The sequence below is a fragment of the Tursiops truncatus genome, chromosome 6 (genome assembly GCF_011762595.2).
Source record: "Tursiops truncatus isolate mTurTru1 chromosome 6, mTurTru1.mat.Y, whole genome shotgun sequence".
Taxonomy (NCBI): Eukaryota; Metazoa; Chordata; class Mammalia; order Artiodactyla; family Delphinidae; genus Tursiops; species Tursiops truncatus.
The window spans coordinates 88,419,676-88,434,905 of record NC_047039.1 but is presented as its reverse complement, the minus strand read 5'-3'; the positions used below and the strand labels follow the sequence as shown (position 1 = coordinate 88,434,905).

The following is a 15,230-nucleotide window of genomic DNA, read 5'->3' as shown; positions in this document are numbered from 1 at the left end:
TTTTTTTGTTTTTCGTTTGGATATCATTACTTTATTATAAAAGAAACAGGGAAATTATTTACATGATGAAAGATTTCAGAACTTCAGTGGCAGCTTCACGTGATGCCATTTCAATAGTGACTTATTTTGGTCGACGTAGTTTCCAAGAATGTCACCATCTATAAGTAAGAAATAATCCTTGTCGTCTAGAACTACTTTGGTGCCTCCATATTCTGGGAGAAGAACTTTCACTATCTGGTTGAACCTCTCCACCCTTTCCTTTAGAGCCTGATCTAACAGCTACTACCGTTGCTTGCAATACTTTTCCTTGTGATTTTTCTGGAAGCATAATGCCTCCTTTGGTTACAGTTTCGGCTGCACTTCTTTCAACTAATACTCGGTCAAATACGGGAAGAAACTTTCTAAATGCCTGTCCTGCCGTGACTCTGGTTGCCGCAGTTCGTACTGTTGCTCTTTGGCCGCCGCCACAAAAGGGAGATCCGAAGTCTGACCCTCCGGCCACGTGAACTCGAGAAAAGACCTCCCAGCGCCCTCGCCCCCGGCCCCTCCCCGCGAAAGGGGGCGGCTGCACCAGCGCGCGCCATGGTTCGTTTCCTGGGCTCTGCTCAGGGCTCTGACTCGCGGACCGGTAGGCGGAAGAAAAGAGGAGGTTTTTCTAGGCTTTTCTAGGCCGCAGGCCAAGGTGAAAATACTTACCCTTAGCCCCCCTTCCGGAAATGGAAAAGAATTTTGACTAAACATATGTGAAGCATTTTGAGTACGAAAACATGTGAAACTAATTGTTATAAACCAGGTTTTTCAACCTCAATGCTATTGACATTTTGGGCTGAACAATTCTTAGCTCTCTTATGGGGTCCCTGGCCTCTACCCACTAGATGCCAGTAGCACGCATGCACACACCAATTGTGACAACCAAAAATGTCTCTAGACATTTTTGTCTTGGCGGGGCGGGAATCACCTCTAGTTCATAACTACTTTATAAATTTTTTGGCAGCATGTTCCTCTATTTGTACAAACATTATGGTTATGCATCTAATATTAATCATCAAGTTAATTCTACATAACCCTTCTTGGTCTCAGCTTGATCATCCATCCCCCGGATCAAGTTGGCAACATCCCAAAACCGAGTACCATAAAGGTAATCCTAGCTATTTCTTCTCTGCAATACTGCTTTCTATCCACTGATTGGCATGCCTTTCACTTTGGGAAGTCAAAAACGTTTTAAAAACCATGAAGAGTCCATGATGAGGAAGTTTCATATTAGAGGAGCCAACTACACTTCTATACTTTAGTATTCTGGTTAGGGATTTTCATTCTGAAGTTATTCTCATAGGGATTTGATAACTATGCCCTTTCCAGTTATAGTGTAGTAAAATATGACGTTTAAGACAAAATGTTAAATTTAATTTCTATTTTTTTAATGGTCAGCATTATCAAGGAGGATTAACTAAAGAGCACAAATTGTCCTGAATTCAGTCAGTACAGTGAGATCCTGGCACATGAGATTTAAGTGATAAACCAATTCAATTATAAACTCAACTCTTTAGACTCTGTGTATCCAATAATACACACTGATATGGTGACTTGAAAAATATAACTTGGCTCTCTTATTACTTGCACTTGAAACTAAAATCTTTTCCTGTAAACATCACTTATACCTCTAATATGAACTATTAAACTAAAAATATTCTCCATGTGTAACAAGTACAAATTTACTTACTTAAAATAGCTGATGTTATGAAAAGGAATATCTCTAGTGTTCATCAGTATAAAGACTTCCAAAACTGCAGTCACCCACTGGTGCCACAGTTGCCAGGTGTCTGTGGTTACTAGCACTCAAAGTTATAATTCATCTCTGTTCAAGAGTAACAGGTACCATTAAATCAAAGAATAAAAGAATTTTGGAAGTTGAATGGGCCCTTTAAAAAAAGTAGCATGGATTGTAAGTCATATAAAACAGTTGAGGGCAGCTTAAGCAAAATGACGGATTTACTGAAAGGCTACCAGGGAATCAGCCATCAATCCCCAAAAAGAGCAAGAAGTTGGGCATTTCTGAGGCCAGCAGCAGTAGGTAGATGTGGGATACCCTCAGTTACTAATGATAGTCAATGTTAATATTGTTCAGTCTCTGTGTCCCCCTATTCGGTACTGCCAGGAAAGAGCCTGCCCTGGCCTGGGACAGATGTCCTCTTCTTGTTGATCAGCTCTGGAGGGATGCTAGGTCACATCCCTAGGTATCAGAGGCAATGTCTGAGAATGGAGGGAGCCACGCAGCCATCACAAGAAGTATCTATTACAATCATTTTCTTTAGACCATTTATTTCAGAGTAGGAAACTCAGAGCTAGAGAGAGATCACAAAGGCAGGCAGTGACAGACCAGGATTTGTTATTATTCTGTTACAGTCTCCCTACTGGGCTTTCTCTGGTCCCACACAACCCAAAATGTTCTCCTAAAGTTGCCTTTTACTGACAGATCCAGCATCCCCACAGCAATGAAAAGGCTACTGGATGAGAGCCAGAAAGACCTATTAGGAGTAAGGACTGTGGGTCAACAGCTAGGATTAAAGGAGTTTGTAGTTTCCAGCATAACCAGTTTGTTGAAGAGGCTGAAATCAGTGGGGCATAGTCAGGAAGTGGATCTAACATCCACCAGACAAAGCCCCCAACTATGATCCTATGTCAGATCTCCCCTTCCCATCCTTTAACTTTATCTCAGCAGATCCCATTACTTCCTCATCATTTAAGATACTAAAATATTAAGAGTCCAATCCAATTAAAATGTCAGTGTTGCATCTAATTCAGAGCTTTTCCCACTCCATCAGCTCAGGTCTGCCTGGCTCAGAGCCTGCAGTGGGGGAAAGAGGCATGGGGTGGTCTTTCAACCTTTCCTCCTCTTCTGCCCCTTCCACCATCTGTGTCCTCCAGGGTCAAGGTAGTAGGTAGGGGAATTATAGAAAAGGAACAAAAGGCCTTCTAGTTCACAGGGGTTTGTTATGGCTTTTGTTTTTCTTTTTGCTATAGATATTCTTCTTTATAGCAGGCTCCCAGTGCTGACTCATTCATGGGGTACATTTGTGGGCTCCACAATGATGCCATGGACCTCTGCATAGCAAGGTTTCCTGACACCTGCAGTTGTCAGGAACTGCGGATACCATCAGATGGCTAACCAAAAAGGTATATCCAACTCTGCATGTTGAGTTAAAACATTAAATATGTTTTTTTCCAGCCACTCAGCAAGCGGTTGGCCATGTGTTAGAATATGGGCAAATGAAAATGAAGAAATCTGTCTGACATGCTTCTGAAAACTAAATGAAGAAGACCAAAGTTGAAGGACTGATGCTACTCAGTCTTAAGACTTACTGTACATCTACAGTAATGAAGACAGTGTGGTATTGGTAAAAGAACAGACAAACAGAAGGATGAAAACAATGTGGCTTCTCTTATTAAAGTGACTATGCCCTTGAGATGGGCCCTTCTTTTTTTCTGCCTTGAGCTGGGGCATGCCCTGTGACCATGGGAGAAGGATCAAGAAAATAGCAGATAACTGAAGGTATCAGCTCTCTCAGACTTACTGCTATGTGAGAAAAAAATAATCCTTTATCTATTCAAATAGAGTCTGAATTGGCTTGGGGAAGAGAAGCACCGCTTTCCTCATACAGAGAGGAGTAGAAAAAGCACTCTAACCTTTTGAATTCCCTTCTGTGAATTTCCTTTAAAATTTTTAATTTCTTGGGCTGTTGGGAGTGAAGTTCTCTGGACTAGTTGTTATCTTTAATTAAGTCCCACTTAGACAGCCTAGCTCCTCTCTTTACAGTGTGAAGGTAACATCTTTTGTCTTTAGAGCTGTACCTGGAATTCCAGGATAATCCCAACTAACATCTTGTTACACCAAAAGACAGGCAAAGGAAAGAAATTTTAAAAACAAGGTCGATGAGTGAGGTTTAAAAGAAAATTCATGGACTTCCCTGGTGGCGCAGTGGTTGAGAGTCCGCCTGCCGATGCAGGGGACACGGGTTCGTGCCCCGGTCTGGGAGGATCCCGCATGCCGCGGGGCAGCTGGGCCCGTGAGCCATGGCCGCTGAGCCTGCGCGTCCAGAGCCTGTGCTCCACGGCGGCGGGAGAGGCCACAGCAGTGACAGGCCCGCATATCGCAAAAAAAAAAAAAAAAGCTAAAGAGAATATTTTTAATATTAGTCCAACTTCTTATAGGCATTATAATTATTTTAGAAGGGGATAATTTCTCAAAGTGCTTAACCATGGAAATCTAATTTTTCCCCTCCAAACAGTTCACCAAACTGGAAATCCAGCTTGAGAACCCTGTAGAAAGCTTTTCCTATCTCCACTATAATCAGCTGCACCATCAGGTTATTTATAATGTTCATTCACTCAATAAATATGTATCTCATCTTTCAGATGGGGCCCCTCAGATCATAACAGCAAAGTCTTTCCCTCCACCTCTTCAGCTACCTCTCTGTTAGGCTTAGCCAGCCAGAGCAACATATCAAATTATATTCTTGACTTTATACCAAGGAGTTCATTTGAGAAACTTTCTCATCTTGGGAGGTGGTGTACACTAGTGGTAACACAGAATGCACAGTCTTTAGTCAGACATTCTACTTATTGTGTAACCTTATAGAAAGCGGCTGCTAAATCTCTATAAGCCTGTGTCTTCCTCTTTAACCTAGGAAGAATAGTACTTATTTCACAGTGTCGTTTTCAAAGTTAAAAGAGCGTATCACAGATATAGAGAACAAACTAGAGGTTACCAGTTGGGGGAGGGGCAATATAAGAGTGAGGAAGTGGGAGGTACAAACTACTGGGTGTAAGATAGGCTGCTAGGATATACTGTACAACACAGGGAATATGACCAATATTTTGTAATAACTATAAGTGGAGTGTAACCTTTAAAAATTGTAAAAAAAATTTTTAAGGGAAAAAACCAAAAAAACCTGACCTGACAGATAAGCAGGACCTGAGGAAAAAACAATTCAGAGAGCATACGTGTGAATTGCTTAGCACAGTACCTGACACATGGTCCCTGCTTGATAAATTTTAGTTATGACTCTTCTCCTGTGATATTCAGATCTCTTAAAAGGAACTTAGAAGTTCCTTTCCTACTGCTCTCTTAACTTCTAAAGTTTAGAGATTACACTAATTTTAGAGACATAGTGGTTAAGAGTGCCGTTGCTAAAGCCAGATGTCCTGCATCAAATCCTGGCTCTGGCCCTTGCTCCATGAATTACCCTCTGCAAGTTTCTCCATGCCTCAGTTTTCTCATCTCTAAAATGGTGAAAATAATACACTGGACCTCATGGAGTTTTGTGAGGATTAAATATGTTAAGATATGTAAAGAACAGTGCCTAGCACATAGAAATCCCATCAATGTCAGTTATTATTACTCAGAATTTACTTACCCAACGTAAGTACTTTAATTTTCTCTTATGAATAGAATTCAACCTGGACCTAATTTCATGGAAAATACCTACCACATAAAAGCATTCAAATTTGTGTTCTAGTGCATTGACCTAAATAATGAACAGAATGATCAGTGTGCAATAGAAAAAGGATGCAGAAGATGGCGCTGTGGGAAGACACTGAGTTTAGCGTCTCCCCACCACTAGGGCACCTGCTGGCCGCTGGTGGACCCTGACACCCAAAGAGACGGGAGGAACCCCCAAGTGAACCGGTAGGACGTGGGGGGACACAGTGGGGAGAAGTGGAGGCCAGACAGGATCAGCGCCCCTGAGGCCGGGGAGATCACGAGAGGAAGGCAGGAGGGGCCCTCTGGGAGGAGAGGAGAGGAGCGGAGGAAGTTTGCCCCAACAACTCAGGCCCAGGGAACCTGCTGAGCTCCCAGGCCAGTGGCCTGCCCTCCAAGGCTCCCCCTCCCCCTGGTCGCATTGGTCCTGGGGGCATAGGAAGGAGGCCAAGGGGAGTTCAGGAGAGGCAGGCGGGAGGGGCTCTCCGGGAGGAGCGGGAGAGAAGAGGTGGGCGATTCCTCCGCCCACTCTGGCACGGGGAGCCTGCTGAGCTCCCAGGCTGGTGCCCTGCCCTCCAAAGCCCCCTCCAGGCCTTGTGGGTCCTTGGAGGAATAGGAGGGAGGCCAGGGAGATCAGGAGAGGCAGGAGGGAGGAGCCAACTGGGAGGAGTGGGAGAGAAGAGGAGGGCGTTTGCCCCACCCACTCGGGCCTGGGGAGCCTGATGAGCTCCCAGGCCAGTCCCCTGCCCTCCAAGGTCACCCCCCCCCCCCCACACACACACACACGGGTCCTGGGGGCATAGGAAGGAGGCTGAGGGGAGTTCAGGAGAGGCAGGCGAGAGGAGCCCTCCAGACCAGAGTAGCAGGAGAGGAGAGGAGGGCGTTTGCCCCACCCACATGAGCTCAGGAAGCCGGCTGGGCGACCGGGGGTGGGGGGCACGCCTGGGCCCCTTCTGTTCCTTGAGCCTAAGCCCCACCCCCCACGGCCCCCAGGACGTTTTGCAGTCCTGTGGGTCTTAAGCATTGGCCCCACCCACAGCCCAAACCTCATCCTTGCTTAGGCCCTGCCCTCCACAGCCAAGGCCTTTCCCCCCATCTTCTTTTTACTATTGTGGTACTGTTGTACCTTCAGGTTGTTGATTCATCTATATTTTTATTTTTATATTCTTTCATACATATCTGTTAGTTTCCTTGTCTAATTTTATTTTTTACTTTGTTATTCTCTTTTTTTTCTTTTTGTCACCCCACGTGGCTTGTGAGATCTTGGTTCACAAGCGGGGGGTTGAGCCAAAGCTACTGTGGTGGGAGCTCTGTATCAGAACCACTGGACTAACAGAGAACCTCAGACCCCAGGGAATATTTATCAGAGTGAGTTCTCACAGAGGTCCACATCTCAGCACCAAGAGCCAGCTCTACCCAACAGCCTACAAACTCCAGTGTTGGAAGCCTCAGGCCAAACAAGCAGTAAGACAGGAACACAACCCTACTCATTAAAAAAAAAAAAAATGAGATGGCAAAAAAAATATGTCACAGATGAAGGAGCAAGGTAAAAACCTACAAGACCAAATAAAAGGAGAGAAAATAGGCAATCTACCTGAAAAAGAATTCAGAATAATGATAGTAAAGATGATCCAGAATCTTGGAAATAGAATGGAGGCACGGATTGAGAAAATATAAAAAATGTTTAACAAAGATCTAGAAGAACTAAAGAACAAACAAACAGAGATGAACAACAGAATAACTGAAATGAAAAATTCACTAGAAGCAATCAGTAACAGAATAACTGAGGCAGAAAAACGAATAAGTGAGCTGGAAGACAAAATGGTGGAAATAAATGCCAAGGAGCAGGATAAAGAAAAAAGAATGAAAAGAATTGAAGACAATCTCAGAGACCTCTGGGACAACACTAAACACACCAACATTCAAATTATAGGGGTCCCAAAAGAAGAAGAGAAAAAGAAATAGTCTGAGGAAATATTTGAAGAGATATAGTTGAAAACTTCCCTAACATGGGAAAGGAAATAGTCACCCAAGTCCAGGAAGCACAGAGAGTCCCACACAAGATAAACCCAAGGAAAAACACAGCAAGACATATATTTATCAAACTAACAAAAATTAAATTCAAAGAAAAAATATTAAAAGCAGCAAGGGAAAAACAAAAAATAACATACAAAGGAATCCCCATGAGGTTATCAGCTGATCTTTCAGCAGAAACTCTGCAGGCCAGAAGGGAGTGGCAGGATATACTTAAAGTGATGAAAGAGAAAAACCTACAACCAAGATCACTGTACCCAGCAAGGATCTCATTCAGATTCAATGGAGAAATTAAAACCTTTACAGACAAGCAAAAGCTAAGAGAATTCAGCACCACCAAACCAGCTTTCCAACAAATGCTAAAGAAACTTCTCTAGACGGGAAACACAAGAGAACAAAAAGACCTAGAAAAACAAACCCAAAACAATTAAGAAAATGGTAATAGGAACATACATATGGATAATAACCTTGAATGTAAGTGCATTAAATGCCCCAACCAAAAGACAGAGACTGGCTGAATGGATACAAAAACAAGACCCATATATATGCTGTCTACAAGAGACCAACTTCAGACCTAGGGACACATACAGACTGAAGGTGAAGGGATGGAAAAAGATATTCCATGCAAATGGAAATCAGAAGAAAGCTGGAGTAGCAATACTCATATCCGATAAAATAGACTTTAAAATAAAGACTGTTACAAGAGATAAGGAGGGACACTACCTAATGATCAAAGGATCAATCCAAGAAGATATAACAATTATAAATGTTTATGCACCCAACATAGGAGCACCTCAATACATAAGGCAAATGCTAACAACCATGAAAGGACAAATCAACAGTAACACAATAATAGTAGCAGACTTTTAACATGCCACTTACACCAACAGACAGATCATCCAAACAGAAAATAAGTAAGGAAACACAAGCTTTAAATGACACAATAAACCAGATAGATTTAATTGATATTTATAGAACATTCCACCCAAAAGTGGCAGAATACACTTTCTTCTCAAGTGCACATGGAACATTCTCCAGGACAGATCACATCTTGGGTCACAAATGAAGCCTCAGAAAACTTAAGAAAATTGAAATTAAATCAAGCATCTTTTCTGACCACAATGCTATGAGATTGGAAATCAATTACAGGAAAAAAAAAAACTGTAAAAAACACAGATACATGGAGGCTAAACAGTGCACTACTAAATAACCAAGAGATCACTGAAGAAATCAAAGAAAAAATACATAGAAACAAATGACAACAAAAACACGACAACCCAAAACCTATGGGACACAGCAAAAGCAGTTCTAAGAGGGAAGTTTATAGCAATTCAATCTCACCTCAAGGAACAAGAAAAATCTCAAATAAAGAATCTAACCCTACACTTAAAACAACTAGAGAAAGAAGTAAAAAAAACCCAAAGTCAGTAGAAGGAAAGAAATCATAAAAATCAGAGCAGAAATAAATGAAATAGAAACGAAGAAAACGATAGCAAAGATCAATAAAACTAAAAGCTCATTCTTTGAGAAGATAAACAAAATTGATAAACCCTTAGCCAGACTCATTAAGAAAAAAGAGGAGCGGATGCAAGTCAATAAAATTAGAAATGAAAAAGGAGAAATCACAACTGACACCACAGAAATACAAAGGATTATAGAAGACTACTACAAATAACTATACGCCAGTAAAATGGACAACCACGAAGAAATGGACCAATTCTTGGAAAGGTACAATTTTCCAAGACTGAACCAGGAAGAATTAGAAAATATAAACAGACCTATCACAAGTAATGAAATTGAAACCGTAATGAAAAATCTTCCAACAAACAAAAGTCCAGGACCAGATGGCTTCACAGGCGAATTCTATCAAACATGTAGAGAAGAGCTAACACTGATCCTTCTCAAACTCTTCCAAACAACTGCAGAGGGAGAAACACTCCCAAATTCATTCTACAAAGCCACCATCACCCTGATACCAAAACCAGAAAAAGATATCACAAAAAAAGAAAATTATAGACCAATATCACTGATGAACGTAGATACAAAAATCCTGAACAAAATACTAGCAAACAGAATCCAACAACACATTAAAAGGATCATACACCATGATCAAGTGGGATTTATTCCAGGGATGCAAGGATTCTTCAATGTAGGCAAATCAATGTGATACACCACATTAACAAATTAAGGAATAAAACCCATATGATCATCTCAATAGATGCAGAAAAAACTTTTGACAAAATTCAACACCCATTTATGATAAAAACTCTCCAGAAAATGGGCATAGAGGGAAACTACCTCAACATGATAAATGCCATATATGACAAACCCACAAGAAGCATCATACTCAATGGTGAAAAACTGAAAGCCTTTCCACTAAGATCAGGAACAAGACAAGGATGTCCACTCTCACCACTCTTATTCAAGAAGTTTTGGAAGTCCTAGCTATGGCAGTCAGAGAAGAAAAAGAAATAAAAGGACTACAAATTGGAAAAGAAGAAGTAAAACTGTCAGTGTTTGCAGATGACATGATACTACACATAGAATATCCTAAAGAGGCCACCAGAAAACTACTGGAACTAATCAATTAATTTAGTAAGGTTGCAGGATACAAAATTAATGCACAGAAATTTCTGGCATTCCTAAACACCAACAACGAAAAATCAGAAAGAGAAATTAAGGAAATAATCCAATTTACCATTGCAACAAAAAGAATAAAATACCTAGGAATAAACCTGCCTAAGGAGGCGAAAGACTTGTACTCAGCAAACTATAAAACACTGATGAAAGAAATCAAAGATGACATAAACAGATGGAGACATATACCATGTTCTTGGATTGGAAGAATCAATATTATGAAAATGAATATATTACCCAAAGCAATCTACAGATTCAATGCAATCCCTATCAAACTACCAATGGCATTCTTCACAGAATTAGAACAAAAAAATTTTACAATTCATATTCATATTACAAACACAAAAGACCCTGAATAGCCAAAACAATCTTGAGAAAGAAAAATGGAGTTGGAGGAATCACGCTCCCTGACTTCAAAGCTACAGTAATCAAGACAATAGGGTACTGGCACAAAAACAGAAATATAGATCAGTGGTACAGGATAGAATGCCCAGAGATAAACCCACACACATATGGTCACCTAATTTACAACCAGGGAGGCAAGAACATGCAATGGAGAAAGGACAGCCTCTTCAACAAGTGGTGCTGGGAAAACTGGACAGCTCCATGTAAAACAATGAGATTAGGACACTACCTGACACCATACACAAAAATAAACTCCAACTGGATTAAAAACCTAAATGTAAGACCAAACACTATAAAACTCTTTGACATAAACCACAGCAAGATCTTTTTTGACCCACCTCCTAGAGTAACGGAAATAAAAACAAAAATAAACAAATGGGACTTAAAAGCTTTTGCACAGCAAAGGAAACCACAAACAAGACAAAAAGACAACCCTCAGAATGGGAGAAATATTTGCAAATGAAACAGCAGACAAAGGATTAATCTCCAAAATATACAAACAGCTCATGGAGCTCAATATCAAAAAAACAAACAATCCAATTTAAAAATAGGCGGAAGACCTAAATAGAAATTTCACCAGGAAGACATACAGATGGGCAAGAGGCACATGAAAGATGCTCAACATCACTATTTATTAGATAAATGCAAATCAAAACTACAATGAGGTATCACCCTCATACTGGTCAGAATGGCTATTGTCAAAAAATCTAGAAACTATGCTGGGAAGTGTGTGGTGAAAAGAGAACCCTCCTGCACTGTTGGTGGGAATGTAAATTGATACAGCCACTATGGCGAACAGTATGGAGGTTCCTTAAAAAACTAAAAATAGAACTACCATATGACCCAGCAATCCCACTACTGGGCATATACCCTGAGAAAACCATAATTCAAAAAGAGACATGTACCACAATGTTCATTGCAGCTCTATTTACAATAGCCAGGACATGGAAGCAACCTAAGTGTCCATCAACAGATGAATGGATAAAGAAGATGTGGCACATATATACAATGGAATATTACTCAGCCATAGAAAGAAATGAAACTGAGTTATTTGTAGTGAGGTGGATGGACCTAGAGTCCTTCATACAGAGTGAAGTAAGTCAGAAAGAGAAAAACAAATACCGTATGCTAACACATGTATATGGAATCTAAAAAAAAAAAATGTACTGATGAACCTAGTTGCAGGGCAGGGATAAAGATGTAGACATAGTGAATGGACCTGAGGACATGAGGTGGGAGGGGTAAGCTGGGGCGAAGTGAGAGTAGCATCGACACATATACACTACTGAATGTAAAATAGACAGCTAGTGGGAAGCAGCAGCATCGCACAGGGAGGTCAGCTCAGTGCTTTGTGATGACCTAGAGGGTTGGGATAGGGAGGATGGGAGGGAGGCTCAAGAGGGAGGGGATATGGGGACATGTGTATGCATATGGCTGATTCACTTTGGTGTACAACAGAATCTAACACAGTATTGTGAAGCAATTATACTCCAATAAAGATCTATTTAAAAAAAAAGGATGAAGACTTACTAAAGTTCAGTAAAATTGTCTTTAGCATTCCAACTGCCTATTCCAGTTATAGGCATTTCTCCTTTATTTTTCTCCCTTTTGGTTTTGTGTTCTGTTTTTTCTTCTTATTTCCTTCTCTTTAGCACTATACCTGGTAATAATGTGTGCCCAAATGAAAATAACAATAATGCTTCCCTGAATACATGAAGGTGATGCTATTGCTTTGACCAAAGGCGTGTTCTTGTGGTCTTCTAGGAGACCCCTTATCACATTCTCTCAGCCAGAAATCATCTACATTGAAATCTACTAGTTCAGTTCAGAAAAGTCTTTGGCAGGGCCTCCAATCCTCTAAATTCACCTTTGACATCCCAAAGTGAAAAAAATAGAAGAAGAAGGGTTGGCCAGGACATATTCTAAAGAAGAGCTGGGAACATTCCCTACCAGACGGAGGTTAGGACAACTGGGCCAACAGTTGTTGCAAATCCATAACCAGGAGAGAGGCTGAGGATAAAATTAGATGCAGGGATATTGAGACTAGCTAATTAGAGTAATTGGCAAGTTTGGTCAGTCAGATTGTAACTGAGACTAAGAAATCCAACCTGAGGACCGGATGAGGTTTAGTCAGCAGGCTTAAGCAGGAACAAAGTCAAGCACTACCAGAGCAAAAATGTCAGGAGAAAAAAGTCAAGCCAACGAAGCAAGGAACACCTGGGTGACAAGGTATGGCTGACTAACACTTGGTGTTAACCAAGTGTTAACACGTGGTAGGAGCCACACAAAAATTTCTCCCAGATGGGTGAAGAGTTGTGCCAAAAAGGACTTGCTAATCAAAGGCCACCTTCTCGGAAAAAGCTCTAACTATAAAAGAAAAAAATAGATAAATAGGATCACACTAAAATTAAGAACTTCCAATTATCAAAGGCACTATTAAGAGAATAAAAAGGCAAGCACAAAGTGGAAGATACTTGCTATTTGTGTTTATCTCCAACACAGGACTCTTACCCAGAAAATATAAAGAACTCGTATAAATTGATAAGTAAAAGACAACTAGTATTTTTTAAGTTCAGTACAAAACTGAGCAAAAACTTGAACAGGTAATTTACAAAAGAGGATATCCAAATAACCAATAAACATATGCAGAGTGCGCAACTTCAATAGTCATCACAGAAATGCAAATTACAACTACAACAAGATACTACCATCTGCTCATTAAAATGGCTAAAATGAAAAAAAAGAAATAATACCAACTGCTGCTGAAGATGTTAAGCAGCTTGAACTCTCTTACACTGCTGGTAAGAGTATAAATTGACACAACCCCTTTGGACAACTGGTGGTATGTGCTAAAAGTGAACAGAGATAGCCTCAGACCCAGCAATTCCATTCCTAAGAGATCATATGTTTACCAAAAGACATGTACAGAAATGTTCATAGAGGCATTATTTAAAATAGCCCAAACTGAAAATAACCCAAATGTTCATCAGAAGTAATATTAATGAATACAATTAATAAATTGTGTTATATACTTACAATATATATACATATATAATAATATATTTGCAATGAGAAGTATGAAATACTGCTACCTGCATCAACATCAACGAATCTCAAATATAATGTTGAGAGAAAGCAACCAGAGATTAAAAAAAAGAAGACATTCTGCATGATTCCATGTATATGGTGTTTAAAAACAGGTAAAACTAATCTACAGAGTTAGACGTCAGGACTGTGGATGCTCTTCGAGGCGGGGGAGAGGGCTTCTGGAGTTGTGGTTCTGTTTTACGATGTTGGTGTGTTCACTGTGAAAATACATAGAGTTACACTGGTATGATTTGTGCACTTTTTATACATGTTTTATACTTCAAAAAATTTCAGTTAAAGAGGAGTAATGACATCTTCTAACAAATTTACTAGGTAGTTTAGGGCTTGGTAGGCAGTCTGGCCCTGACTAGGTTTTCTGTCTCTCCAGAAGAAGCCCAGTCTCTGTGGGAGTAGCATGGTAAGCCAAGGTATAAAAGCCTATCCTAATTCATGTTAAGTTTTTGGAGTCCAGTCAAAGGCATTGTTATGTCATCAGCTCCATCAGAGGTTTCTTCTGGAATCCTGAGACACAAAAGTTAAGCTGTATGCAATTCTCTTATTTCCATACTCTTCTTTTTCTAAAGAATTCCTTCCAGAGCAGATGAGGTTAATAACAATCATCCTGGAGTTAATCATTAGGTGCCAGTAATTTCAGGCCTTAAGAATGATCAGGGGCTTCCCTGGTGGCTCAGATGGTTAAGAATCCGCCTGTCAATGCAGGGGACACGGGTTCAAGCCCTGGTCCGGGAAGATCCCACATGCTGCGGAGCAACTAAGTCTGTGCGCCACAACTACTGAGCCTGTGCTCTAACGCCTGCGGGCCACAATTACTGAGCCCACGTACCACACCTACTGAAGCCCGCGCACCTAGAGCCCATGCTCCGCAATAAGAGAAGCCACTACAATGAGAGGCCTGCGCACCGCAACAAAGAGTAGCCCCAGCTCGCTGCAACTACAGAAAACCCATGTGCAGCAACGAAGACCCAAGAAAGGAAGGAAGGAAGGAAGAAAGAAGGAAAGAAAGAAAGAAGAAAAGAAAGAGAATGGCTTCTTGAATCATTTACTTTTTTTTTTTTTTACACTGGGGACAGAGCTGCTTAAAAAGTGGAAGTTGGGGTGAGGGGTGGGGATGGTCGCCAGACACCAAGTCTGCTGTGGGGCCCCTCAACTGTGTGCCTCTGCATGTTATAAGGGATCTCTTCTCCTCCCTGAAATGGAAGTAATTTTAGTTAAGTAGGGGTAAGAGTCTTGTCTTGTTGCTTGAAAAAATGTAATTTGGGCTCCAGGCATGCACATTTTGTTGGGTACTTCCAATTCAGGGCTGGGTGGCGAGGGAACCTGAAGTCAGGCTCAAAATTCATTAAACGGTTATTCTCCACCAGGCTGCTAGGTCATGAGAGCCAGTGAGGGTGGGGATGAGAAAACAGCAACTTGCCCGAAGGTTGCCATTCAGAAGGGGAATGGTGAATGGTTCAATAGTGATATGAAAAATGACCATCATCACCACTCTCTACATTGGGCTCTTGTGAGATATTTGTGAGGAAACTCCAACAGGCTGGTTCATGCATCTTTATATGTAGGTGAACTC

At 41.0% G+C, this 15,230-nt stretch overlaps 1 pseudogene; it reads right to left on the bottom strand.

The window, feature by feature from the left end:
* Positions 1–1,093, bottom strand: LOC101332556 (10 kDa heat shock protein, mitochondrial pseudogene; annotated as a pseudogene).
* Positions 1,094–15,230: the final 14,137 nt, after the last annotated feature.